Raw genomic sequence first — 27,847 nt, 5'->3', positions numbered from 1 at the left:
AATTTAAGTTCAACGGCAGTTCGTTCCGAATTGGAGTTGTTGGTGTATTACATACTTCTTGCGATTGGATTTCACTCAAAACTCACCAAATGACTCCTCCCACCAGATTACGATGTTGCCCAAGTTTTGGGCTCAATCCGAACTCAATAGGTGTGAGAAATTGGACAATTTAAGTTCAACGGCAGTTCGTTTCGAATTGGAGTTGTTGGTGTATTACGTACTTCTAGCGATTGGATTTCACTCAAAACTCACCAAATGACTCCTCCCACCATATTATGATGTTGCACAAGTTTGGGGTTCCATCCGAAATCAATAAGTTTGAGAAATTGGACAATTCAAGTTCAACGACAGTTCGTTCCTAATTGGAGTGGTTGGTGTATTCCATACTTCTAGCGATTGGATTTCACTCAAAACTCACAAAATGACTCCTCCCACCATATTATGATGTTGCCCAAGTTTTGGGCTCTATCCCAAATCAATAGGTGTAAGAAATTGGACAATTCAATTTCAACGGCAGTTCGTTCCTAATTGGAGTGGTTGGTGTATTCCGTACTTCTAGCGATTGGATTTCACTCAAAACTCACCAATTGACTCCTCCCACCATATTATGATGTTGCCCAAGTTTGGGGTCCGATCCGAAATCAATAGGTGTGAGAAATTGGACAATTCAAGTTCAACGGCAGTTCGTTCCTAATTGGAGTGGTTGGTGTATTCCATACTTCTAGCGATTGGATTTCACTCAAAACTCACCAAATGACTCCTCCCACCATATTATGATGTTGCCCAAGTTTGGGGCTCGATCCGAAATCAATAGGTGTGAGAAATTGGACAATTCAAGTTCAACGGCAGTTCGTTCCTAATTGGAGTGGTTGGTGTATTCCATACTTCTAGCGATTGGATTTCACTCAAAACTCACCAAATGACTCCTACCACCATATTATGATGTTGCCCAAGTTTTGGGCTCGATCCGAAATCAATAGGTATTCCAAATTGGACAATTCAAGTTCAACGGCAGTTCGTTCCGAATTCGAGTGGTTGGTGTATTCCATACTTCTAGTGATTGGATTTCACTCAAAACTCACCAAATGACTCCTCCCACCAGATTACGATGTTGCCCAAGTTTTGGGCTCGATCCGAACTCAATAGGTGTGAGAAATTGGACAATTTAAGTTCAACGGCAGTTCGTTCCGAATTGGATTTGTTGGTGTATTACATAGTTCTAGCGATTGGATTTCACTCAAAACTCACCAAATGACTCCTCCCACCATATTATGTGGTTGCACAAGTTTGGGGTTCCATCCGAAATCAATAGGTTTGAGAAATTGGACAATTCAAGTTCAACGGCAGTTCGTTCCCAATTGGAGTGGTTGGTGTATTCCATACTTCTAGCGATTGAATTTCACTCAAAACTCACCAAATGACTCCTCCCACCATATTATGATGTAGCCCAAGTTTGGGGCTTGATCCGAAATCAATAGGTGTGAGAAATTGGACAATTCAAGTTCAACGGCAATTTGTTCCTAATTGGAGTGGTTGGTGTATTCTATACTTCTAGCGATTGAATTTCACTCAAAACTCACCAAATGACTCCTCCCACCATATTATGATGTTGCCCTAGTGTTGGGCTCGATCCGAAATCAACAGGTGTTCCAAATTGGAAAATTCAAGTTCAACGGCAGTTCGTTCCGAGTTGGAGTGGTTGGGGTATTCCATACTTCTAGCGATTGGATTTCACTCAAAACACACCAAATGACTCCTCCCACCATATTATGATGTTGCCCAAGTTTGGGGCTCGATCCGAAATCAATAGGTGTGAGAAATTGGACAATTCAAGTTCAACGGCAGTTCGTTCCTAATTGGAGTTGTTGGTGTATTACATACTTCTAGCGATTGGATTTCACTCAAAACTCACCAAATGACTCCTCCCACCATATTATGATGTTGCCCAAGTTTTGGGCTCGACCCGAAATCAATAGGTGTGAGAAATTGGACAATTCAAGTTCAACGGCAATTCGTTCCTAATTGGAGTGGTTGGTGTATTCTATACTTCTAGCGATTGAATTTCACTCAAAACTCACCAAATGACTCCTCCCACCATATTATGATGTTGCCCTAGTGTTGGGCTCGATCCGAAATCAACAGGTGTTCCGAATTGGAAAATTCAAGTTCAACGGCAGTTCGTTCCTAATTGGAGTGGTTGGTGTATTCTATACTTCTAGCGATTGGATTTCACTCAAAACTCACCAAATGACTCCCCCCACCATATTATGATGTTGCCCAAGTTTGGGGCTCGATCCGAAATCAATAGGTGTGAGAAATTGGACAATTTAAGTTCAACGGCAGTGCGTTCCTAATTGGAGTGGTTGGTGTATTCCATACTTCTAGCGAATGGATTTCACTCAAAACACACCGAATGACTCCTCCCACCATATTATGATGTTGCCCTAGTTTTGGGCTCGATCCGAAATCAATAGGTGTGAGAAATTGGACAATTCAAGTTCAACGGCAGTTCGTTCCTAATTGGAGTGGTTGGTGTATTCCATACTTCTAGCGATTGGATTTCACTCAAAACTCACCAAACGACTCCTCCCACCATATTATGATGTTGCCCAAGTTTTGGGCTCGACCCGAAATCAATAGGTGTTAGAAATTGGACAATTCAAGTTCAACGGCAGTTCGTTCCTAATTGGAGTGGTTGGTGTATTCCATACTTCTAGCGATTGGATTTCACTCAAAACTCACCAAACGACTCCTCCCACCATATTATGATGTTGCCCAAGTTTTGGGCTCGACCCGAAATCAATAGGTGTTAGAAATTGGACAATTCAAGTTCAACGGCAGTTCGTTCCTAATTGGAGTGGTTGGTGTATTCCATACTTCTAGCGATTGGATTTCACTCAAAACACACCGAATGACTCCTCCCACCATATTATGATGTTGCCCTAGTGTTGGCTCGATCCGAAATCAATAGGTGTTCGAAATTGGAAAATTCAGGTTCAACGGCAGTTCGTTCCTAATTGGAGTGGTTGGTGTATTCTATACTTCTAGCGATTGGATTTCACTCAAAACTCACCAAATGACTCCTCCATCCATATTATGATGTTGCCCAAGTTTTGGGCTCGACCCGAAATCAATAGGTGTGAGAAATTGGACAATTCAATTTCGACGGCAGTTCGTTCCAAATTGGAGTGGTTGGTGTATCCATACTTCTAGCGATTGGATTTCACTCAAAACTCACCAAATACTCCTCCCACCATATTATGATGTTGCCCAAGTTTTGGGCTCGATCCGAAATCAATAGGTGTGAGAAATTGGACAATTCAAGTTCAACGGCAATTCGTTCCTAATTGGAGTGGTTGGTGTATTCCATACTTCTAGCGATTGGATTTCACTCAAAACTCACCAAATGACTCCTCCCACCATATTATGATGTTGCCCAAGTTTTGGGCTCGATCCGAACTCAATAGGTGTGAGAAATTGGACAATTTAAGTTCAACGGCTGTTCGTTCCGAATTGGAGTTGTGGGTGTATTACATACTTCTAGCGATTGGATTTCACTCAAAACTTACCAAATGATTCCTCCCACCATATTATGTTGTTGCACAAGTTTGGGGTTCCATCCGAAATCAATAGGTTTGAGAAATTGGACAATTCAAGTTCAACGGCAGTTCGTTCCTAATTGGAGTGGTTGGTGTATTCCATACTTTTAGCGATTGGATTTCACTCAAAACTCACCAAATGACTCCTCCCACCATATTATGATGTTGCCCAAGTTTGGGGCTCGATCCGAAATCAATAGGTGTGAGAAAGTGGACAACTCAAGTTCAACGGCAGTTCGTTCCTAATTGGAGTGGTTGGTGTATTCCAAACTTCTAGCGATTGGATTTCACTCAAAACTCACCAAACGACTCCTCCCACCATATTATGATGTTGCCCAAGTTTTGGCCTCGACCCGAAATCAATAGTTGTTAGAAATTGGACAATTCAAGTTCAACGGCAGTTCGTTCCTAATTGGAGTGGTTGGTGTATTCCATACTTCTAGTGATTGGATTTCACTCAAAACACACCGAATGACTCCTCCCACCATATTATGATGTTGCCCTAGTGTTGGCTCGATCCGAAATCAATAGGTGTTCGAAATTGGAAAATTCAGGTTCAACGGCAGTTCGTTCCTAATTGGAGTGGTTGGTGTATTCTATACTTCTAGCGATTGGATTTCACTCAAAACTCACCAAATGACTCCTCCATCCATATTATGATGTTGCCCAAGTTTTGGGCTCGACCCGAAATCAATAGGTGTGAGAAATTGGACAATTCAATTTCGACGGCAGTTCGTTCCTAATTGGAGTGGTTGGTGTATTCCATACTTCTAGCGATTTGATTTCACTCAAAACTTACCAAATGACTCCTCCCACCATATTATGATGTTGCCCAAGGTTTGGGCTCAATCCGAAATCAATAGGTGTTCCAAATTGGACAATTCAAGTTCAACGGAATTTCGTTCCTAATTGGAGTGGTTGGTGTATTCCGTACTTCTAGCGATTGGATTTCACTCAAAACTCACCAAAAGACTCCTCCCACCATATTATGATGTTGCCCAAGTTTTGGGCTCGATCCGAAATCAATAGGTGTTCCAAATTGGACAAATCAAGTTCAACGACAGTTCGTTCCAAATTGGAGTGGTTGGTGTATTCCATACTTCTGGCGATTGGATTTCACTCAAAACTCACCAAATGACTCCTCCCATCATATTATGATGTTGTCCAAGTTTTGGGCTCGATCTGAATATAGGTGTTCCAATTTGGACAATTCAAGTTCAACGGCAGTTCGTTCCTAATTGGAGTGGTTGGTGTATTCCATACTTCTAGCGATTGGATTTCACTCAAAACTCACCAAATCACTCCTCCCACCATATTATGATGTTGCCCAAGTTTTGGGCTCGATCCGAAATCAATAGGTGTTCGAAATTGGACAATTCAAGTTCAACGGCAGTTCGTTCCTAATTGGAGTGGTTGGTGTATTCCATACTTCTAGCGATTGGATTTCACTCAAAACTCACCAGACGACTCCTCCCACCATATTAGGATGTTGCCCAAGTTTTGGGCCCGATCCGAAATCAATAGATGTGAGAAATTGGACAATTCAAGTTCAACGGCAGTTCGTTCCCAATTGGAGTGGTTGGTGTATTCCACACTTCTAGCGATTGGATTTCACTCAAAACTAACCAAATGACTCCTCGCACCATATTATGATGTTGCCCAAGTTTTGGGCTCGATCCGAACTCAATAGGTGTGAGAAATTGGACAATTTAAGTTCAACGGCAGTTCGTTCCTAATTGGAGTTGTTGGTGTATTACATACTTCTAGCGATTGGATTTCACTCAAAACTCACCAAATGACTCCTCCCACCATATTATGTTGTTGCACAAGTTTGGGGTTCCATCCGAAATCAATAGGTTTGAGAAATTGAACAATTCAAGTTCAACGGCAGTTCGTTCCTAATTGGAGTGGTTGGTGTATTCCATACTTCTAGCGATTGGATTTCACTCAAAACTCACCAAATGACTCCTGCCACCATATTATGATGTTGCCCAAGTTTTGGGCTCGATCCGAAATCAATAGGTGTTCCAAATCGGACAATTCAAGTTCAACGGTAGTTCGTTCCTAATTGGAGTGGTTGGTGTATTCCATACTTCTAGCGATTGGATTTCACTCAAAACTCACCAAATGACTCCTCCCACCATATTATGATGTTGCCCAAGTTTTGGGCTCGATCCAAAATCAATAGGTGTTCCAAATTGGACAATTCAAGTTCAACGGCAGTTCGTTCCGAATTGGAGTGGTTGGTGTATTCCATACTTCTAGCGATTGGATTTCACTCAAAACTCACCAAATGACTCCTCCCACCATATTACGATGTTGCCCAAGTTTTGGGCTCGATCCGAAATCAATAGGTGTTCCAAATTGGACAATTCAAGTTAAACGGCAGTTCGTTCCTAATTGGAGTGGTTGGTGTATTCCGTACTTCTAGCGATGGGATTTCACTCAAAACTCACCAAATGACTCCTCCCACCATATTATGATGTTGCCCAAGTTTTGGGCCCGATCCGAAATCAATAGGTGTGAGAAATTGGACAATTCAAGTTCAACGGCAGTTCGTTCCTAATTGGAGTGGTTGGTGTATTCCATACTTCTAGCGATTGGATTTCACTCAAAACCCACCAAATGACTCCTCCCACCATATTATGATGTTGCCCAAGTTTGGGGCTCGATCCGAAATCAATAGGTGTGAGAAATTGGACAATTCAAGTTCAATGGCAGTTCGTTCCTAATTGGAGTGGTTGGTGTATTCCATACTTTTAGCGATTGGATTTCACTCAAAACTCACCAAATGACTCCTCCCACCATATTATGATGTTGCCCAAGTTTTGGGCTCGATCCGAAATCAATAGGTGTTCCAAATTGGACAATCCAAGTTCAACGACAGTTCGTTCCGAATTGGAGTGGTTGGTGTATTCCATACTTCTATCGATTAGATTTCACTCAAAACGCACCAAATGACTCCTCCCACCATATTACGATATTGCCCAAATTTTGGGCTCGATCCGAAATGAATAGGTGTTCCAAATTGGACAATTCAAGTTCAACGGCAGTTCGTTCCTAATTGGCGTGGTTGGTGTATTCCATACCTCTAGCGATTGGATTTCACTCAAAACTCACCAGACGACTCTTCCCACCATATTAGGATGTTGCCCAAGTTTTGGGCCCGATCCGAAATCAATAGGTGTGAGAAATTAGACAATTCAAGTTCAACGGCAGTTCGTTCCGAATTGGAGTGGTTGGTGTATTCCATACCTCTTGCGATTGGATTTCACTCAAAACTCACCAAATGACTCCTCCCACCATATTATGATGTTGCCCAAGTCTTGGGCTCGATCCGAAATCAATAGGTGTGAGAAATTGGACAATTCAAGTTCAATGGCAGTTCGTTCCTAATTGGAGTGGTCGGTGTATTCCATACTTCTAGCGATTGGATTTCACTCAAAACTCACCAAATGACTCCTCCCACCATATTATGATGTTGCCCAAGTTTTGGGCTCGATCCGAAATCAATAGGTGTGAGAAATTGGACAATTCAAGTTCATCGGCAGTTCGTTCCTAATTGGAGTGGTTGGTGTATTCCATACTTCTAGCGATTGGATTTCACTCAAAAATCACCAAATGACTCATCCCACCATATTATGATGTTGCCCAAGTTTTGGGCTCGATCCGAAATCAATAGGTGTTCCAAATTGGACAATTCAAGTTCAACGGCAGTTCGTTCCGAGTTGGAGTGGTTGGTGTATTCCATACTTCTAGCGAATGGATTTCACTCAAAACACACCAAATGACTCATCCCACCATATTATGTTGTTGTCTACGTTTTGAGCTCGATCCGAAATGAATAGGTGTGAGAAATTGGACAATTCAAGTTCAACGGCAGTTCGTTCCTAATTGGAGTGGTTGGTGTATTCCATACTTCTAGCGATTGGATTTCACTCAAAAATCACCAAATGACTCATCCCACCATATTATGATGTTGCCCAAGTTTTCGGCTCGATCCGAAATCAATAGGTGTTCCAAATTGGACAATTCAAGTTCAACGACAGTTCGTTCCTAATTGGAGTGGTTGGTGTATTCCGTACTTCTAGCGATTGGATTTCACTCAAAACTCCCCAAATGACTCCTCCCACCATATTATGATGTTGCCCAAGTTTTGGGCCCGATCCGAAATCAATAGGTGTGAGAAATTGGAGAATTCAAGTTCAACGGCAGTTCGTTCCTAATTGGAGTGGTTGGTGTATTCCATACTTCTAGCGATTGGATTTCACTCAAAAATCACCAAATGACTCCTCCCACCATATTATGATGTTGCCCAAGTTTTGGGCTCGATCCGAAATCAATAGGGGTTCCAAATTGGACAATTCAAGTTCAACGGCAGTTCGTTCCTAATTGGAGTGGTTGGTGTATTCCATACTTCTAGCGATTGGATTTCACTCAAAACTCACCAAATGACTCCTCCCACCATATTATGATGTTGCCCAAGTTTGGGGCTCGATCCGAAATAAATAGGTGTGAGAAAGTGGACAACTCAAGTTCAACGGCAGTTCGTTCCTAATTGGAGTGGTTGGTGTATTCCATACTTCTAGCGATTGGATTTCACAAAAAACTCACCAAATGACTCCTGCCACCATATTATGATGTTGCCCAAGTTTTGGGCTCGATCCGAAATCAATAGGGGTTCCAAATTGGACAATTCAAGTTCAACGGCAGTTCGTTCCTAATTGGCGTGGTTGGTGTATTCCATACCTCTAGCGATTGGATTTCACTCAAAACTCACCAGACGACTCTTCCCACCATATTAGGATGTTGCCCAAGTTTTGGGCCCGATCCGAAATCAATAGGTGTGAGAAATTAGACAATTCAAGTTCAACGGCAGTTCGTTCCGAATTGGAGTGGTTGGTGTATTCCATACCTCTTGCGATTGGATTTCACTCAAAACTCACCAAATGACTCCTCCCACCATATTATGATGTTTCCCAAGTCTTGGGCTCGATCCGAAATCAATAGGTGTGAGAAATTGGACAATTCAAGTTCAATGGCAGTTCGTTCCTAATTGGAGTGGTCGGTGTATTCCATACTTCTAGCGATTGGATTTCACTCAAAACTCACCAAATGACTCCTCCCACCATATTATGATGTTGCCCAAGTTTTGGGCTCGATCCGAAATCAATAGGTGTGAGAAATTGGACAATTCAAGTTCATCGGCAGTTCGTTCCTAATTGGAGTGGTTGGTGTATTCCATACTTCTAGCGATTGGATTTCACTCAAAAATCACCAAATGACTCATCCCACCATATTATGATGTTGCCCAAGTTTTGGGCTCGATCCGAAATCAATAGGTGTTCCAAATTGGACAATTCAAGTTCAACGGCAGTTCGTTCCGAGTTGGAGTGGTTGCTGTATTCCATACTTCTAGCGAATGGATTTCACTCAAAACACACCAAATGACTCATCCCACCATATTATGTTGTTGTCTACGTTTTGAGCTCGATCCGAAATGAATAGGTGTGAGAAATTGGACAATTCAAGTTCAACGGCAGTTCGTTCCTAATTGGAGTGGTTGGTGTATTCCATACTTCTAGCGATTGGATTTCACTCAAAAATCACCAAATGACTCATCCCACCATATTATGATGTTGCCCAAGTTTTCGGCTCGATCCGAAATCAATAGGTGTTCCAAATTGGACAATTCAAGTTCAACGACAGTTCGTTCCTAATTGGAGTGGTTGGTGTATTCCGTACTTCTAGCGATTGGATTTCACTCAAAACTCCCCAAATGACTCCTCCCACCATATTATGATGTTGCCCAAGTTTTGGGCCCGATCCGAAATCAATAGGTGTGAGAAATTGGAGAATTCAAGTTCAACGGCAGTTCGTTCCTAATTGGAGTGGTTGGTGTATTCCATACTTCTAGCGATTGGATTTCACTCAAAAATCACCAAATGACTCCTCCCACCATATTATGATGTTGCCCAAGTTTTGGGCTCGATCCGAAATCAATAGGGGTTCCAAATTGGACAATTCAAGTTCAACGGCAGTTCGTTCCTAATTGGAGTGGTTGGTGTATTCCATACTTCTAGCGATTGGATTTCACTCAAAACTCACCAAATGACTCCTCCCACCATATTATGATGTTGCCCAAGTTTGGGGCTCGATCCGAAATAAATAGGTGTGAGAAAGTGGACAACTCAAGTTCAACGGCAGTTCGTTCCTAATTGGAGTGGTTGGTGTATTCCATACTTCTAGCGATTGGATTTCACAAAAAACTCACCAAATGACTCCTGCCACCATATTATGATGTTGCCCAAGTTTTGGGCTCGATCCGAAATCAATAGGGGTTCCAAATTGGACAATTCAAGTTCAACGGCAGTTCGTTCCTAATTGGAGTGGTTGGTGTATTCCATACTTCTAGCGATTGGATTTCACTCAAAACTCACCAGACGACTCCTCCCACCGTATTAGGATGTTGCCCAAGTTTTGGGCCCGATCCGAAATCAATAGGTGTGAGAAATTAGACAATTCAAGTTCAACGGCAGTTCGTTCCTAATTGGAGTGGTTGGTGTATTCCATACCTCGTGCGATTGGATTTCACTAAAAACTCACCAAATGACTCCTCCCACCATATTATGATGTTGCCCAAGGCTTGGGCTCGATCCGAAATCAATAGGTGTGAGAAATTGGACAATTCAAGTTCAATGGCAGTTCGTTCCTAATTGGAGTGGTCGGTGTATTGCATACTTCTAGCGATTGGATTTCACTCAAAACTCACCAAATGACTCCTCCCACCATATTATGATGTTGCCCAAGTTTTGGGCTCGATCCGAAATCAATAGGTGTGAGAAATTGGACAATTCAAGTTCAACGGCAGTTCGTTCCTAATTGGAGTGGTTGGTGTATTCCATACTTCTAGCGATTGGATTTCACTCAAAAATCACCAAATGACTCCGCCCACCATATTATGATGTTGCCCAAGGTTTGGGCTCGATCCGAAATCAATAGGTGTTCCAAATTGGACAATTCAAGTTCAACGGCAGTTCGTTCCTAATTGGAGTGGTTGGTGTATTCCATACTTCCAGCGATTGGATTTCACTCAAAACTCACCAAATGACTCCTCCCACCATATTATGATGTTGCCCAAGTTTGGGGCTCGATCCGAAATCAATAGGTGTGAGAAAGTGGACAACTCAAGTTCAACGGCAGTTCGTTCCTAGTTGGAGTGGTTGGTGCATTCCATACTTCTAGCGATTGGATTTCACTCAAAACTCACCAAATCACTCCTCCCACCATATTATGATGTTGCCCAAGTTTTGGGCTCGATCCGAAATCAATAGGGGTTCCAAATTGGACAATTCAAGTTCAACGGCAGTTCGTTCCTAATTGGAGTGGTTGGTGTATTCCATACTTCTAGCGATTGGATTTCACTCAAAACTCACCAGACGACTCCTCCCACCATATTAGGATGTTGCCCAAGTTTTGGGCCCGATCCGAAATCAATAGGTGTGAGAAATTAGACAATTCAAGTTCAACGGCAGTTCGTTCCTAATTGGAGTGCTTGGTGTATTCCATACCTCTTGCGATTGGATTTCACTCAAAACTCACCAAATGACTCCTCCCACCATATTATGATGTTGCCCAAGTCTTGGGCTCGATCCGAAATCAATAGGTGTGAGAAATTGGACAATTCAAGTTCAATGGCAGTTCGTTCCTAATTGGAGTGGTTGGTGTATTCCATACTTCTAGCGATTGGATTTCTCTCAAAACTCACCAAATGACTCCTCCCACCATATTATGATGTTGCCCAAGTTTTGGGCTCGATCTGAAATCAATAGGTGTTCCAAATTGGACAATTCAAGTGTGAGAAATTGGACAATTCAAGTTCGACGGCAGTTCGTTCCTAATGGGAGCGTTTGGTGTATTCCATACTCCTAGCGATTGGATTTCACTCAAAACTCACCAAATGACTCCTCCCACCATATTATGTTGTTGCCCAAGTTTTGGGCTCGATCCGAACTCAGTAGGTGTTCAAAATTGGACAATTCAAGTTCAACGGCGGTTCGTTCCTAATTGGAGTGGTTGGTGTATTGCATACTTCTAGCGATTGGATTTCACTTAAAACTCACGAAATGACTCCTCCCACCATATTATGATGTTTCCCAAGTTTGGGACTCGATCCAAAATCAATAGGTGTGAGAAATTGGACAATTCAAGTTCAACGGCATTTCGTTCCTAATTGGAGTTGTTGGTGTATTCCATACTTCTAGCGATTGGATTTCACTCAAAACTCACCAAATGACTCCTCCCACCATATTGTGACGTTGCCCAAGTTTTGGGCTCGATCCGAAATCAAAAGGTGTGCGAAATTAGACAATTCAAGTTCAACTGCAGTTCGTTCCTAATTGGAGTGGTTGGTGTATTCCATACTTCTAGCGATTGGATTTCACTCAAAACTCACCAAATGACTCCTCCCACCATATTATGATGTTGCCCAAGTTTTGGGCTCGATCCGAAATCAATAGGTTTTCCAAATTGGACAATTCAAGTTCAACGGCAGTTCGTTCCTAACTGGAGTGGTTGGTGTATTCCATACTTCTAGCGATTAGATTTCACTCAAAACTCACCAAATGACTCCTCCCACCATATTATGATGTTGCCCAAGTTTTGGGCTCGATCCGAAATCAATACGTGTGAGAAATTGGTCAATTCAATTTCAACGACAGTTCGTTCGTAATTGGAATGGTTGGTGTATTCCATACGTCTAGCGTTTGGATTTCACTCAAAACACACCAAATGACTCCTCCCACCATATTATGATGTTGCCCAAGTTTTGGGCTCGATCCGAAATCAATAGGTGTGAGAAATTGGACATTTCAAGTTCAACGGCAGTTCGTTCCTAATTGGAGTGGTTGGTGTATTCCATACTTCTAGCGATTGGATTTCTCTCAAAACTCACCAAATGACTCCTCCCACCATATTATGATGTTGCCCAAGTTTTGGGCTCGATCTGAAATCAATAGGTGTTCCAAATTGGACAATTCAAGTTCAACGGCTGTTCGTTCCTAATTGGAGTGGTTGGTGTATTCCATACTTCTACCGATTGGATTTCACTCAAAACTCACCAAATGACTCCTCCCACCATATTATGTTGTTGCCCAAGTTTTGGACTCGATCCGAAATCAATAGGTGTTCCAAATTGGACAATTCAAGTTCAACGGCAGTTCGTTCCGAATTGGAGTGGTTGGTGTATTCCATATATCTAGCTATTGGATTTCACTCAAAACTCACCAAATGACTCCTCTTACCATTTTATGATGTTGCCCAAGTTTTGGGCTCGATCCGAAATCAATAGGTGTGAGAAATTGGTCAATTCAATTTCAACAACAGTTCGTTCCTAATTGGAGTTGTTGGTGTATTCCATACGTCTAGCGATTGGATTTCACTCAAAACTCTCCAAATGACTCTTCCCACCATATTATGATGTTGCCCAAGTTTTGGGCTCGATCCGAAATCAATAGGTGTGAGAAATTGGACAATTCAAGTTCAACGGCAGTTCGTTCCTAGTTGGAGTGGTTGGTGTATTCCATACTTCTAGCGATTGGATTTCACTCAAAACTCACCAAATGACTCCTCCCACCATATTATGATGTTGCCCAAGTTTTGGACTCTATCCGAAATCAATGGGTGTTCCAAATTGGACAATTCAAGTTCAACGGAAGTTCGTTCCTAATTGGAGTGGTTGGTGTATTCCATACTTCTAGCGATTGGATTTCACTCAAAACTCACGAAATGACTCCTCCCACCATATTATGATGTTGCCCAAGTTTTGGGCTCGATCCGAAATCAATAGGTGTGAGAAATTGGACAATTCAAGTTCGACGGCAGTTCGTTCCTAATTGGAGTGGTTGGTGTATTCCAAACTTCTAGCGATTGGATTTCACTCAAAACTCACCAAATGACTCCTCCCGCCATATTTTGATGTTTGCCAAGTTTGGGGCTCGATCCGAAATCAATAGGTGTGAGAAATTGGACAATTCAAGTTCGACGGCAGTTCGTTCCTAATGGGAGTGTTTGGTGTATTCCATACTCCTAGCGATTGGATTTCACTCAAAACTCACCAAATGACTCCTCCCACCATATCATGATGTTGCCCAAGTTTTGGGATCGATCCGAAATCAATAGGTGTTCCAAATTGGACAATTGAAGTTCAACGGCAGTTCGTTCCCAATTGGAGTGGCTGGTGTATTCCATACTTCTAGCGATTGGATTTCACTCAAAACTCACGAAATGACTCCTCCCACCATATTATGATGTTGCCCAAGTTTTGGACTCGATCCGAAATCAATAGGTGTGAGAAATTGGACAATTCAAGTTCAACGGCAGTTCGTTCCTAATTGGAGTGGTTGGTGTATTCCATACTTCTAGCGATTGGATTTCACTCAAAACTCACTAAATGACTTCTCCCACCATATTATGTTGTTGCCCAAGTTTTGGTCTCGATCCGAAATCAATAGGTGTTCCAAATTGGACAATTCAAGTTCAACGGCAGTTCGTTCCTAATTGGAGTGGTTGGTATATTCCAAACTTCTAGCGATTGGATTTCACTCAAAACTCACCAAATGACTCCTCCCACCATATTTTGATGTTGCCCAAGTTTGGTGCTCGATCCGAAATCAACAGGTGTGAGAAATTGGACAATTCAAGTTCAACGGCAGTTCGTTCCAAATTGGAGTGGTTGGTGTATTTCATACTTCTAGCGATTTGAGTTCACTTAAAACTCTCCAAATGACTCCTACCACCATATTATGATGTTGCCCAAGTTTTGAGCTCGATCCGAAATTAATAGGTGTTCCAAATTGGACAATTCAAGTTCAACGGCAGTTCGTTCCTAATTGGTGTGGTTGGTGTATTCTAAACTTCTAGCGATTGGATTTCACTCAAAACTCACCAAATGACTCCTCCCACCATATTTTGATGTTGCCCAAGTTTGGGGCTCGATCCGAAATCAATAGGTGTGAGAAATTGGACAATTCAAGTTCAACGGCAGTTCGTTCCTAATTGGAGTGGTTGGTGTATTCCATACTTCTAGCGATTGGATTTCACTCAAAACTCACCAAATGACTCCTCCCACCATATTATGATGTTGCCCAAGTTTTGGGCTAGATCCGAAATCAATAGGTGTGAGAAATTGGACAATTCAAGTTCAACGGCAGTTCTTTCCTAATTGGAGTGGTTGGTGTATTCCGTACTTCTAGCGATTAGATTTCACTCAAAACTCACCAAATGACTCCTCCCACCATATTATGATGTTGCCCAAGTTTTGGGCTAGATCCGAAATCAATAGGTGTGAGAAATTGGACAATTCAAGTTCAACGGCAGTTCGTTCCTAATTGGAGTGGTTGGTGTATTCCACACTTCTAGCGAATGGATTTCACTCAAAACTCACCAAATGACTCCTCCCACCATATTATGACGTTGCCCAAGTTTTGGGCTCGATCCGAAATCAATTGGTGTGAGAAATTGGAGAATTCAAGTTCAACGGCAGTTCGTTCCAAATTGGAGTGGTTGGTGTATTTCATACTTCTAGCGATTGGAGTTCACTCAAAACTCAGCAAATGACTCCTCCCACCATATTATGATGTTTCCCATCGTTTTTGGACTCGATCCGAAATCAATAGGTGTTCCAAATTGGACAATTCAAGTTCAACGACAGTTCGTTCCTAATTGGAGTGGTTGTCGTATTCCATACTTCTAGCGATTGGATTTCACTCAAAACTCACCAAATGACTCCTCCCACCATATTTTGATGTTGCCCAAGTTTTGGGCTCGATCCGAAATCAAAAGGTGTTCCAAATTGGACAATTCAAGTTCAACGGCAGTTCGTTCCTAATTGGAGTGGTTGATGTATTCCATACTTCTATTGATTGGATTTCACTCAAAACTCACCAAATGACTCCTCCCACCATATTATGATGTTGCCCAAGTTTTGGGCTCGATCCGAAATCAATAGGTGTGAGAAATTGGACAATTCAAGTTCAACGGCAGTTCGTTCCTAATTGGAGTGGTTGGTGTATTCCATACTTCTAGCGATTGGATTTCACTCAAAACTCACCAAATGACTCCTCCCACCATATTTTGATGTTGCCCAAGTTTGGGGCTCGATCCGAAATCAATAGGTGTGAGAAATTGGACAATTCAAGTTCAACGGCAGTTCGTTGCCAATGGGAGTGTTTGGTGTATTCCATACTCCTAGCGATTGGAATTCACTCAAAACTCACCAAATGACTCCTCCCACCATATTATGATGTTGCCCAAGTTTTGGGCTCGATCCGAAATCAATAGGTGTGAGAAATTGGACAATTCAAGTTCAACAGCAGTTCGTTCCTAATTGGAGTGGTTGGTGTATTCCATACTTCTAGCGATTGGATTTCACTCAAAACACACCAAATGACTCCTCCCGCCATATTTTGACATTGCCCAAGTTTGGGGCTCGATCCGAAATCAATAGGTGTGAGAAATTGGACAATTCAAGTTCAACGACAGTTCGTTCCTAATGGGAGTGTTTGGTGTATTCCATACTCCTAGCGATTGGATTTCACTCAAAACTCACCAAATGACTCCTCCCGCCATATTTTGATGTTGCCCAAGTTTTGGGCTCGATCCGAAATCAATAGGTGTGAGAAATTGGACAATTCAAGTTCAACGGCAGTTCGTTCCTAATGGGAGTGTTTGGTGTATTCCATACTCCTAGCGATTGGATTTCACTCAAAACTCACCAAATGACTCCTCCCACCATATTATGATGTTGCCCAAGTTTTGGGATCGATCCGAAATCAATAGGTGTTCCAAATTGGACAATTCAAGTTCAACGGCAGTTCGTTCCAAATTGGAGTGGTTGGTGTATTCCATACTTCTAGCGATTTGAGTTCACTCAAAACTCACCAAATGACTCCTACCACCATATTATGAAGTTGCCCAAGTTTTGGGCTCGATCCGAAAACAATAGGTGTTCCAAATTGGACAATTCAAGTTCAACGGCAGTTCGTTCCTAATTGGAGTGGTTGGTGCACTCCATACTTCTAGCGATTGGATTTCACGCAAAACTCACCAAATGACTCCTCCCACCATATTATGATGTTGCCCAAGTTTTGGACTCGATCCGAAATCAATAGGTGTGAGAAATTGGACAATTCAAGTTCAACGGCAGTTCTTTCCTAATTGGAGTGGTTGGTGTATTCCATACTTCTAGCGATTAGATTTCACTCAAAACTCACTAAATGACTCCTCCCACCATATTATGTTGTTCCCCAAGTTTTGGTCTCGATCCGAAATCAATAGGTGTTCCAAATTGGACAATTCAAGTTCAACGACAGTTCGTTCCTAATTGGAGTGGTTGTTGTATTCCATACTTCTAGCGATTGGATTTCACTCAAAACTCACCAAATGACTCCTCCCACGATATTTTGATGTTGCCCAAGTTTGGGGATCGATCCGAAATCAATAGGTGTGAGAAATTGGACAGTTCAAGTTCAACGGCAGTTCGTTGCTAATGGGAGTGTTTGGTGTATTCCATACTCCTAGCGATTGGATTTCACTCAAAACTCACCAAACGACCCCTCCCACCATATTATGATGTTGCCCAAGTTTTGGGCTCGATCCGAAATCAATAGGTGTGAGAAATTGGACAATTCAAGTTCAACGGCAATTCGTTCCTAATTGGAGTGGTTGGTGTATTCCATACTTCTAACGATTGAATTTCACTCAAAACTCACCAAATGACTCCTCCCACCATATTTTGATGTTGCCCAAGTTTGGGGCTCGATCCGAAATCAATAGGTGTGAGAAATTGGACAATTCAAGTTCAACGGCAGTTCGTTGCTAATGGGAGTGTTTGGTGTATTCCATACTCCTAGCGATTGGATTTCACTCAAAACTCACCAAATGACTCCTCCCACCATATTATGATGTTGCCCAAGTTTTGGGCTCGATCCGAAATCAATATGTGTGAGAAATTGGACAATTCAAGTTCAACAGCAGTTCGTTCCTAATTGGAGTGGTTGGTGTATTCCATACTTCTAGCGATTGGATTTCACTCAAAACTCACCAAATGACTCCTCCCGCCATATTTTGATGTTGCCCAAGTTTGGGGCTCGATCCGAAATCAATAGGTGTGAGAAATTGGACAATTCAAGTTCAACGGCAGTTCGTTGCTAATGGGAGTGTTTGGTGTATTCCATACTCCTAGCGATTGGATTTCACTCAAAACTCACCAAATGACTCCTCCCACCATATTATGATGTTGCCCAAGTTTTGGGCTCGATCCGAAATCAATAGGTGTGAGAAATTGGACAATTCAAGTTCAACAGCAGTTCGTTCCTAATTGGAGTGGTTGGTGTATTCCATACTTCTAGCGATTGGATTTCACGCAAAACTCACCAAATGACTCCTCCCGCCATATTTTGATGTTGCCCAAGTTTGGGGCTCGATCCGAAATCAATAGGTGTGAGAAATTGGACAATTCAAGTTCAACGGCAGTTCGTTCCTAATGGGAGTGTTTGGTGTATTCCATACTCCTAGCGATTGGATTTCACTCAAAACTCACCAAATGACTCCTCCCACCATATTATGATGTTGCCCAAGTTTTGGGATCGATCCGAAATCAATAGGTGTTCCAAATTGGACAATTCAAGTTCGACGGCAGTTCGTTCCTAATTGGAGTGGCTGGTGTATTCCATACTTCTAGCGAATGGATTTCACTCAAAACTCACGAAATGACTCCTCCCACCATATTATGATGTTGCCCAAGTTTTGGACTCGATCCGAAATCAATAGGTGTGAGAAATTGGACAATTCAAGTTCAACGGCAGTTCTTTCCTAATTGGAGTGGTTGGTGTATTCCATACTTCTAGCGATTAGATTTCACTCAAAACTCACTAAATGACTCCTCCCACCATATTATGTTGTTCCCCAAGTTTTGGTCTCGATCCGAAATCAATAGGTGTTCCAAATTGGACAATTCAAGTTCAACGACAGTTCGTTCCTAATTGGAGTGGTTGTTGTATTCCATACTTCTAGCGATTGGATTTCACTCAAAACTCACCAAATGACTCCTCCCACCATATTTTGATGTTGCCCAAGTTTGGGGATCGATCCGAAATCAATAGGTGTGAGAAATTGGACAGTTCAAGTTCAACGGCAGTTCGTTGCTAATGGGAGTGTTTGGTGTATTCCATACTCCTAGCGATTGGATTTCACTCAAAACTCACCAAACGACCCCTCCCACCATATTATGATGTTGCCCAAGTTTTGGGCTCGATCCGAAATCAATAGGTGTGAGAAATTGGACAATTCAAGTTCAACGGCAATTCGTTCCTAATTGGAGTGGTTGGTGTATTCCATACTTCTAGCGATTGAATTTCACTCAAAACTCACCAAATGACTCCTCCCACCATATTTTGATGTTGCCCAAGTTTGGGGCTCGATCCGAAATCAATAGGTGTGAGAAATTGGACAATTCAAGTTCAACGGCAGTTCGTTGCTAATGGGAGTGTTTGGTGTATTCCATACTCCTAGCGATTGGATTTCACTCAAAACTCACCAAATGACTCCTCCCACCATATTATGATGTTGCCCAAGTTTTGGGCTCGATCCGAAATCAATAGGTGTGAGAAATTGGACAATTCAAGTTCAACAGCAGTTCGTTCCTAATTGGAGTGGTTGGTGTATTCCATACTTCTAGCGATTGGATTTCACTCAAAACTCACCAAATGACTCCTCCCGCCATATTTTGATGTTGCCCAAGTTTGGGGCTCGATCCGAAATCAATAGGTGTGAGAAATTGGACAATTCAAGTTCAACGGCAGTTCGTTGCTAATGGGAGTGTTTGGTGTATTCCATACTCCTAGCGATTGGATTTCACTCAAAACTCACCAAATGACTCCTCCCACCATATTATGATGTTGCCCAAGTTTTGGGCTCGATCCGAAATCAATAGGTGTGAGAAATTGGACAATTCAAGTTCAACAGCAGTTCGTTCCTAATTGGAGTGGTTGGTGTATTCCATACTTCTAGCGATTGGATTTCACTCAAAACTCACCAAATGACTCCTCCCGCCATATTTTGATGTTGCCCAAGTTTGGGGCTCGATCCGAAATCAATAGGTGTGAGAAATTGGACAATTCAAGTTCAACGGCAGTTCGTTCCTAATGGGAGTGTTTGGTGTATTCCATACTCCTAGCGATTGGATTTCACTCAAAACTCACCAAATGACTCCTCCCACCATATTATGATGTTGCCCAAGTTTTGGGATCGATCCGAAATCAATAGGTGTTCCAAATTGGACAATTCAAGTTCGACGGCAGTTCGTTCCTAATTGGAGTGGCTGGTGTATTCCATACTTCTAGCGAATGGATTTCACTCAAAACTCACGAAATGACTCCTCCCACCATATTATGATGTTGCCCAAGTTTTGGACTCGATCCGAAATCAATAGGTGTTCCAAATTGGACAATTCAAGTTCAACGGCAGTTCGTTCCTAATTGGAGTGGTTGGTGTATTCCAAACTTCTAGCGATTGGATTTCAATCAAAACTCACAAAATGACTCCTCCCACCATATTATGATGTTGCCCAAGTTTTGGGCTCGATCCGAAATCAATAGGTGTGAGAAATTGGACAATTCAAGTTCAACAGCAGTTCGTTCCTAATTGGAGTGGTTGGTGTATTCCATACTTCTAGCGATTGGATTTCACTTAAAACTCACCAAATGACTCCTCCCGCCATATTTTGATGTTGCCCAAGTTTGGGGCTCGATCCGAAATCAATAGGTGTGAGAAATTGGACAATTCAAGTTCAACGGCAGTTCGTTCCTAATGGGAGTGTTTGGTGTATTCCATACTCCTAGCGATTGGATTTCACTCAAAACTCACCAAATGACTCCTCCCACCATATTTTGATGATGCCCAAGTTTGGGGCTCGATCCGAAATCAATAGGTGTGAGAAATTGGACAATTCAAGTTCAACGGCAGTTCGTTCCAAATTGGAGTGGTTGGTGTATTCAATACTTCTAGCGATTTGAGTTCACTCAAAACTCACCAAATGACTCCTCCCACCATATTATGATGTTGCCCATCATTTTGGACTCGATCCGAAATCAATAGGTGTTCCAAATTGGACAATCCAAGTTCTACGGCAGTTCGTTCCTAATTGGAGTGGTTGGTGTATTCCATACTTCTAGCGATTGGATTTCACTCAAAACTCACTAAATGACTCCTCCCACCATATTATGATGTTGCCTAAGTTTTGGACTCGATCCGAAATCAATAGGTGTGAGAAATTGGACAATTCAAGTTCAACGGCAGTTCTTTCCTAATTGGAGTGGTTGGTGTATTCCATACTTCTAGCGATTGGATTTCACTCAAAACTCACTAAATGACTCCTCCCACCATATTATGTTGTTCCCCAAGTTTTGGTCTCGATCCGAAATCAATAGTTGTTCCAAATTGTATAATTCAAGTTCAACGACAGTTCGTTCCTAATTGGAGTGGTTGTTGTATTCCATACTTCTAGCGATTGGATTTCACTCAAAACTCACCAAATGACTCCTCCCACCATATTTTGATGTTGCCCAAGTTTTGGGCTCGATCCGAAATCAATAGGTGTTCCAAATTGGACAATTCAAGTTCAACGGCAGTTCGTTCGTAATTGGAGTGGTTGGTGTATTCCATACTTCTATTGATTGGATTTCACTCAAAACTCACCAAATGACTCCTCCCACCGTATTATGATGTTGCCCAAGTTTTGGGCTTGATCCGAAATCAATAGGTGTGAGAAATTGGACAATTCAAGTTCAACGGCAGTTCGTTCCTAATTGGAGTGGTTGGTGTATTCCATACTTCTAGCGATTGGATTTCACTCAAAACTCACCAAATGACTCCTCCCACCATATTATGATGTTGCCCAAGTTTTGGACTCGATCCGAAATGAATAGGTGTTCCAAATTGGACAATTCAAGTTCAACGGCAGTTCGTTCCTAATTGGAGTGGTTGGTGTATTCCATACTTCTAGGGATTGGATTTCACTCAAAACTCACCAAATGACTCCTCCAACCATATTATGATGTTGCCCAAGTTTTGGGCTCCATCCGAAATCAGTAGGTGTTCCAAATTGGACAATTCAAGTTCAACGGCAGTTCGTTCCTAATTGGAGTGGTTGGTGTATTCCATACTTCTAGCGATTGAATGTCACTCAAAACTCACGAAATGACTCCTCCCACCGTATTATGATGTTGCCCAAGTTTTGGAATCGATCCGAAATCAATAGGTGTTCCAAATTGGACAATTCAAGTTCAACGGCAGTTCGTTCCTAATTGGAGTGGTTGGTGTATTCCATACTTCTAGCGATTGAATTTCACTCAAAACTCACCAAATGACTCCTCCCACCATATTATGATGTTGCCCAAGTTTTGGAATCGATCCGAAATCAATAGGTGTGAGAAATTGGACAATTCAAGTTCAACGGCAGTTCGTTCCTAATTGGAGTGGTTGGTGTATTCCATACTTCTAGCGAATGGATTTCACTCAAAACTCACCAAATGACTCCTCCCACCATATTATGATGTTGCCCAAGTTTTGGGCTCGATCCGAAATCAATAGGTGTGAGAAATTGGACAATTCAAGTTCAACGGCAGTTCGTTCCAAATTGGAGTGGTTCGTGTATTCCATACTTATAGCTATTGGAGTTCACTCAAAACTCACCAAATGACTCGTCCCACCATATTATGATGTTGCCCAAGTTTTGGACTCGATCCGAAATCTATAGGTGTTCCAAATTGGACAATTCAAGTTCTACGGCAGTTCGTTCCTAATTGGAGTGGTTGGTGTATTCCATACTTCTAGCGATTGGATTTCACTCAATACTCACTAAATGACTCCTCCCACCATATTATGATGTTGCCCAAGTTTTGGAATCGATCCGAAATCAATAGGTGTGAGAAATTGGACAATTCAAGTTCAACGGCAGTTCGTTCCTAATTGGAGTGGTTGGTGTATTCCATACTCCTAGCGATTGGATTTCACTCAAAACTCACCAAATGACTCCTCCCACCATATTATGATGTTGCCCCAGTTTGGGGCTCGATCCGAAATCAATAGGTGTGAGAAATTGGACAATTCAAGTTCAACGGCAGTTCGTTCCTAATTGGAGTGGTTGGTGCATTCCATACTCCTAGCGATTGGATTTCTCTCAAAACTCACCAAATGACTCCTGCCACCATATTATGATGTTGCCCATGTTTTGGGCTCGATCCGAAATCAATAGGTGTTCCAAATTGGACAATTCAAGTTCAACGGCAGTTCGTTCTAAATTGGAGTGGTTGGTGTATTCCATACTTCTAGCGATTGGATTTCACTCAAAACTCACCAAATGACTCCTCCCACCATATTATGATGTTGCACAAGTTTGGGGTTCCATCCGAAATCAAGAGGTGTTTCAAATTGGACAATTCAAGTTCAACGGCAGGTCGTTCCTAATTGGAATGGTTGGTGTATTCCATACTTCTAGCGATTGGATTTCACTCAAAACTCACCAAATGACTCCTCCCACCATATTATGATGTTGCCCAAGTTTTGGGCTCGATCCGAAATCAATAGGTGTTCCAAATTGGACAACTCAAGTTCAACGGCAGTTCATTCCTAACTGGAGTGGTTGGTGTATTCCATACTTCTAGTGATTGGATTTCACTCAAAACTCACCAAATGACTCCTCCCACCATATTATGATGTTGCCCAAGTTTGGGGCTCGATCCGAAATCAATAGGTGTGAGAAATTGGACAATTTAAGTTCAACGGCAGTTCGTTCCTAATTGGAGTGGTTGGTGTATTCCATACTCCTAGCGATTGGATTTTACTCAAAACTCACCAAATGACTCCTCCCACCATATTATGATGTTGCCCAAGTTTTGGGATCGATCCGAAATCAATAGGTGTTCCAAATTGGACAATTCAAGTTGAACGACAGTTCGTTCCTAATTGGAGTGGTTAGTGTATTCCATACTTCTAGCGATTTGGTTTCACTCAAAACTCACCAAATGACTCCTCCCACCATATTCTGATGTTGCCCAAGTTTTGGGCTCGATCCAAAATCCATAGGTGTGAGAAATTGGACAATTCAAGTTCAACGGCAGTTCGTTCCTAATTGGAGTGGTTGGTGTATTCCATACTTCTAGCGATTGCATTTCACTCAAAACTCACCAAATGACTCCTCCCACCATATTATGATGTTGCCCAAGTTTGGGGCTCGATCCCAAATCAATAGGTGTTCCAAATTGGACAATTCAAGTTCAACGGCAATTCGTTCCTGATTGGAGTGGTTGGGGTATTCCATACTTCTAGCGATTGAATTTCACTCAAAACTCACCAAATGACTCCTCCCACCATATTATGATGTTGCCCAAGTTTTGGGCTCGATCCGAAATCAATAGGTGTGAGAAATTGGACAATTCAAGTTGAACGACAGTTCGTTCCTAATTGGAGTGGTTGGTGTATTCCATACTTCTAGCGATTGGATTTCACTCAAAACTCACCAAATGATTCCTCCCACCATACTATGATGTTGCCCAAGTTTTGGACTCGATCCGAAATCAATAGGTGTGAGAAATTGGACAATTCAAGTTCAACGGCAGTTCGTTCCTAATTGGAGTGGTTGGTGTATTCCATACTTCTAGCGATTGGATTTCACTCAAAACTCACCAAATGACTCCTCCCACCATATTATGATGTTGCCCAAGTTCTGGGCTCGATCCGAAATCAATAGGTGTTCCAAATTGGAAAATTCAAGTTCAACGGCAGTTCGTTCCTAATTGGAGTGGTTGGTGTATTCCATACTCCTAGCGATTGGATTTCACTCAAAACTCACCAAATGACTCCTCCCACCATATTATGATGTTGCCCATGTTTTGGGCTCGATCCGAAATCAATAGGTGTTCCAAATTGGACAATTCAAGTTCAACGGCAGTTCGTTCCTAATTGGAGTGGTTGGTGTATCCATACTTCTAGTGATTGGATTTCACTCAAAACTCACCAAATGACTCCTCCCACCATATTATGAAGTTGCCCAAATTTGGGGCTCGATCCGAAATCAATAGGTGTTCCAAATTGGACAATTCAAGTTCAACGGCAGTTCGTTCCTAATTGGAGTGGTTGGTGTATTCCATACTCCTAGCGATTGGATTTCACTCAAAACTCACCAAATGACTCCTCCCACCATATTATGATGTTGCCCAACTTTGGGGCTCGATCCGAAATCAATAGGTGTTCCAAACTGGACAATTCAAGTTCAACGGCAGTTCGTTCCTAATTGGAGTGGTTGGTGTATTCCATACTTCTAACGATTGGATTTCACTCAAAACTCACCAAATGACTCCTCCCACCATATTATGATGTTACCCAAGTTTGGGGCTCGATCCGAACTCAATAGGTGTGAGAAATTGGATAATTCAAGTTCAACGGCAGTTCGTTCCTAATTGGAGTGGTTGGTGTATTCCACACTTCTAGCGATTGGATTTCACTCAAAACTCAACAAATGACTCCTCCCACCATGCTATGATGTTGCACAAGTTTGGGGTTCCATCCGAAATCAATAGATGTTCCAAATTGGACAATTCAAGTTCAACGGCAGGTCGTTCCTAATTGGAATGGTTGGTGTATTCCATACTTCTAGCGATTGGATTTCACTCAAAACTCACCAAATGACTCCTCCCACCATATTATGATGTTGCCCAAGTTTTGGGCTCGATCCGAAGTCAATAGGTGTTCCAAATAGGACAACTCAAGTTCAACGGCAGTTCGTTCCTAATTGGAGTGGTGGGTGTATTCCATACTTCTAGCGATTGGATTTCACTCAAAACTCACCAAATGACTCCTCCCACCATATTATGATGTTGCCCAACTTTGGGGCTCGATCCGAAATCAATAGGTGTTCCAAACTGGACAATTCAAGTTCAACGGCAGTTCGTTCCTAATTGGAGTGGTTGGTGTATTCCATACTTCTAACGATTGGATTTCACTCAAAACTCACCAAATCACTCCTCCCACCATATTATGATGTTACCCAAGTTTGGGGCTCGATCCGAACTCAATAGGTGTGAGAAATTGGATAATTCAAGTTCAACGGCAGTTCGTTCCTAATTGGAGTGGTTGGTGTATTCCACACTTCTAGCGATTGGATTTCACTCAAAACTCAACAAATGACTCCTCCCACCATGCTATGATGTTGCACAAGTTTGGGGTTCCATCCGAAATCAATAGATGTTCCAAATTGGACAATTCAAGTTCAACGGCAGGTCGTTCCTAATTGGAATGGTTGGTGTATTCCATACTTCTAGCGATTGGATTTCACTCAAAACTCACCAAATGACTCCTCCCACCATATTATGATGTTGCCCAAGTTTTGGGCTCGATCCGAAGTCAATAGGTGTTCCAAATAGGACAACTCAAGTTCAACGGCAGTTCGTTCCTAATTGGAGTGGTGGGTGTATTCCATACTTCTAGCGATTGGATTTCACTCAAAACTCACCAAATGACTCCTCCCACCGTACTATGATGTTGCCCAAGTTTTGGACTCGATCTGAAATCAATAGGTGTGAGAAATTGGACAATTCAAGTTCAACGGCAGTTCGTTCCTAATTGGAGTGGTTGGTGTATTCCATACTTCTAGCGATTGGATTTCACTCAAAACTCACTAAATGACTCCTCCCACCATATTTTGTTGTTCCCCAAGTTTTGGTCTCGATCCGAAATGAATAGGTGTTCCAAATTGGACAATTGAAGTTCAACGGCAGTTCATTCCTAATTGGAGTGGTTGTTGTATTCCATACTTCTAGCGATTGGATTTCACTCAAAACTCACCAAATGACTCCTCCCACCATATTTTGATGTTGCCCTACTTTTGGGCTCGATCCGAAATGAATAGGTGTTCCAAATTAGACAATTCAAGTTCAATGGCAGTTCGTTCCTAATTGGAGTGGTGGGTGTATTCCATACTTCTAGCGATTGGATTTCCCTCAAAACTCACGAAATGACTCCTCCCACCATATTAGGATGTTGCCCAAGTTTTGGGCTCGATTCGAAATCAATAGGTGTTCCAGATTGGACAATTTAAGTTCAACGGCAGTTCGTTCCTAATTGGAGTGGTTGGTGTATTCCATACTTCTAGCGATTGGATTTCCCTCAAAACTCACCAAATGACTCCTCCCACCATATTACGATGTCGCACAAGTTTGGGGTTCCATCCGAAGTCAATGGGTGTGAGAAATTGGACAATTCAAGTTCAACGGCAGGTCGTTCCTAATTGGAATGGTTAATGTATTCCATACTTCTAGCGATTGGATTTCACTCAAAACTCACCAAATGACTCCTCCCACCATATTATGATGTTGCCCAAGTTTTGGGCTCGATCCGAAATCAATAGGTGTTCCAAATTGGACAACTCAAGTTCAACGGCAGTTCGGTCCTAATTGGAGTGGTGGGTGTATTCCATACTTCTAGCGATTGGATTTCACTCAAAACTCACCAAATGACTCCTCCCACCGTACTATGATGTTGCCCAAGTTTTGGACTCGATCCGAAATCAATAGGTGTGAGAAATTGGACAATTCAAGTTCAACGGCAGTTCGTTCCTAATTGGAGTGGTTGGTGTATTCCATACTTCTAGCGATTGGATTTCACTCAAAACTCACTAAATGACTCCTCCCACCATATTTTGTTGTTCCCCAAGTTTTGGTCTCGATCCGAAATGAATAGGTGTTCCAAATCGGACAATTGAAGTTCAACGGCAGTTCATTCCTAATTGGAGTGATTGTTGTATTCCATACTTCTAGCGATTGGATTTCACTCAAAACTCACCAAATGACTCCTCCCACCATATTTTGATGTTGCCCAACTTTTGGGCTCGATCCGAAATGAATAGGTGTTCCAAATTAGACAATTCAAGTTCAATGGCAGTTCGTTCCTAATTGGAGGGGTGGGTGTATTCCATACTTCTAGCGATTGGATTTCACTCAAAACTCACCAAATGACTCCTCCCACCATATTATGATGTTGCCCAAGTTTTGGGCTCGATCCGAAATCAATAGGTGTTCCAGATTGGACAATTCAAGTTCAACGGAAGGTCGTTCCTAATTGGAGTGGTTGGTGTATTCCATACTTCTAGCGATTGGATTTCCCTCAAAACTCACCAAATGACTCCTCCCACCATA

This window comes from Prunus avium, chromosome 4 (genome assembly GCF_965620075.1).
Source record: "Prunus avium chromosome 4, drPruAviu1.hap1.1, whole genome shotgun sequence".
NCBI classification, from domain to species: Eukaryota; Viridiplantae; Streptophyta; class Magnoliopsida; order Rosales; family Rosaceae; genus Prunus; species Prunus avium.
Note: the sequence above shows the minus strand (reverse complement) of the source record.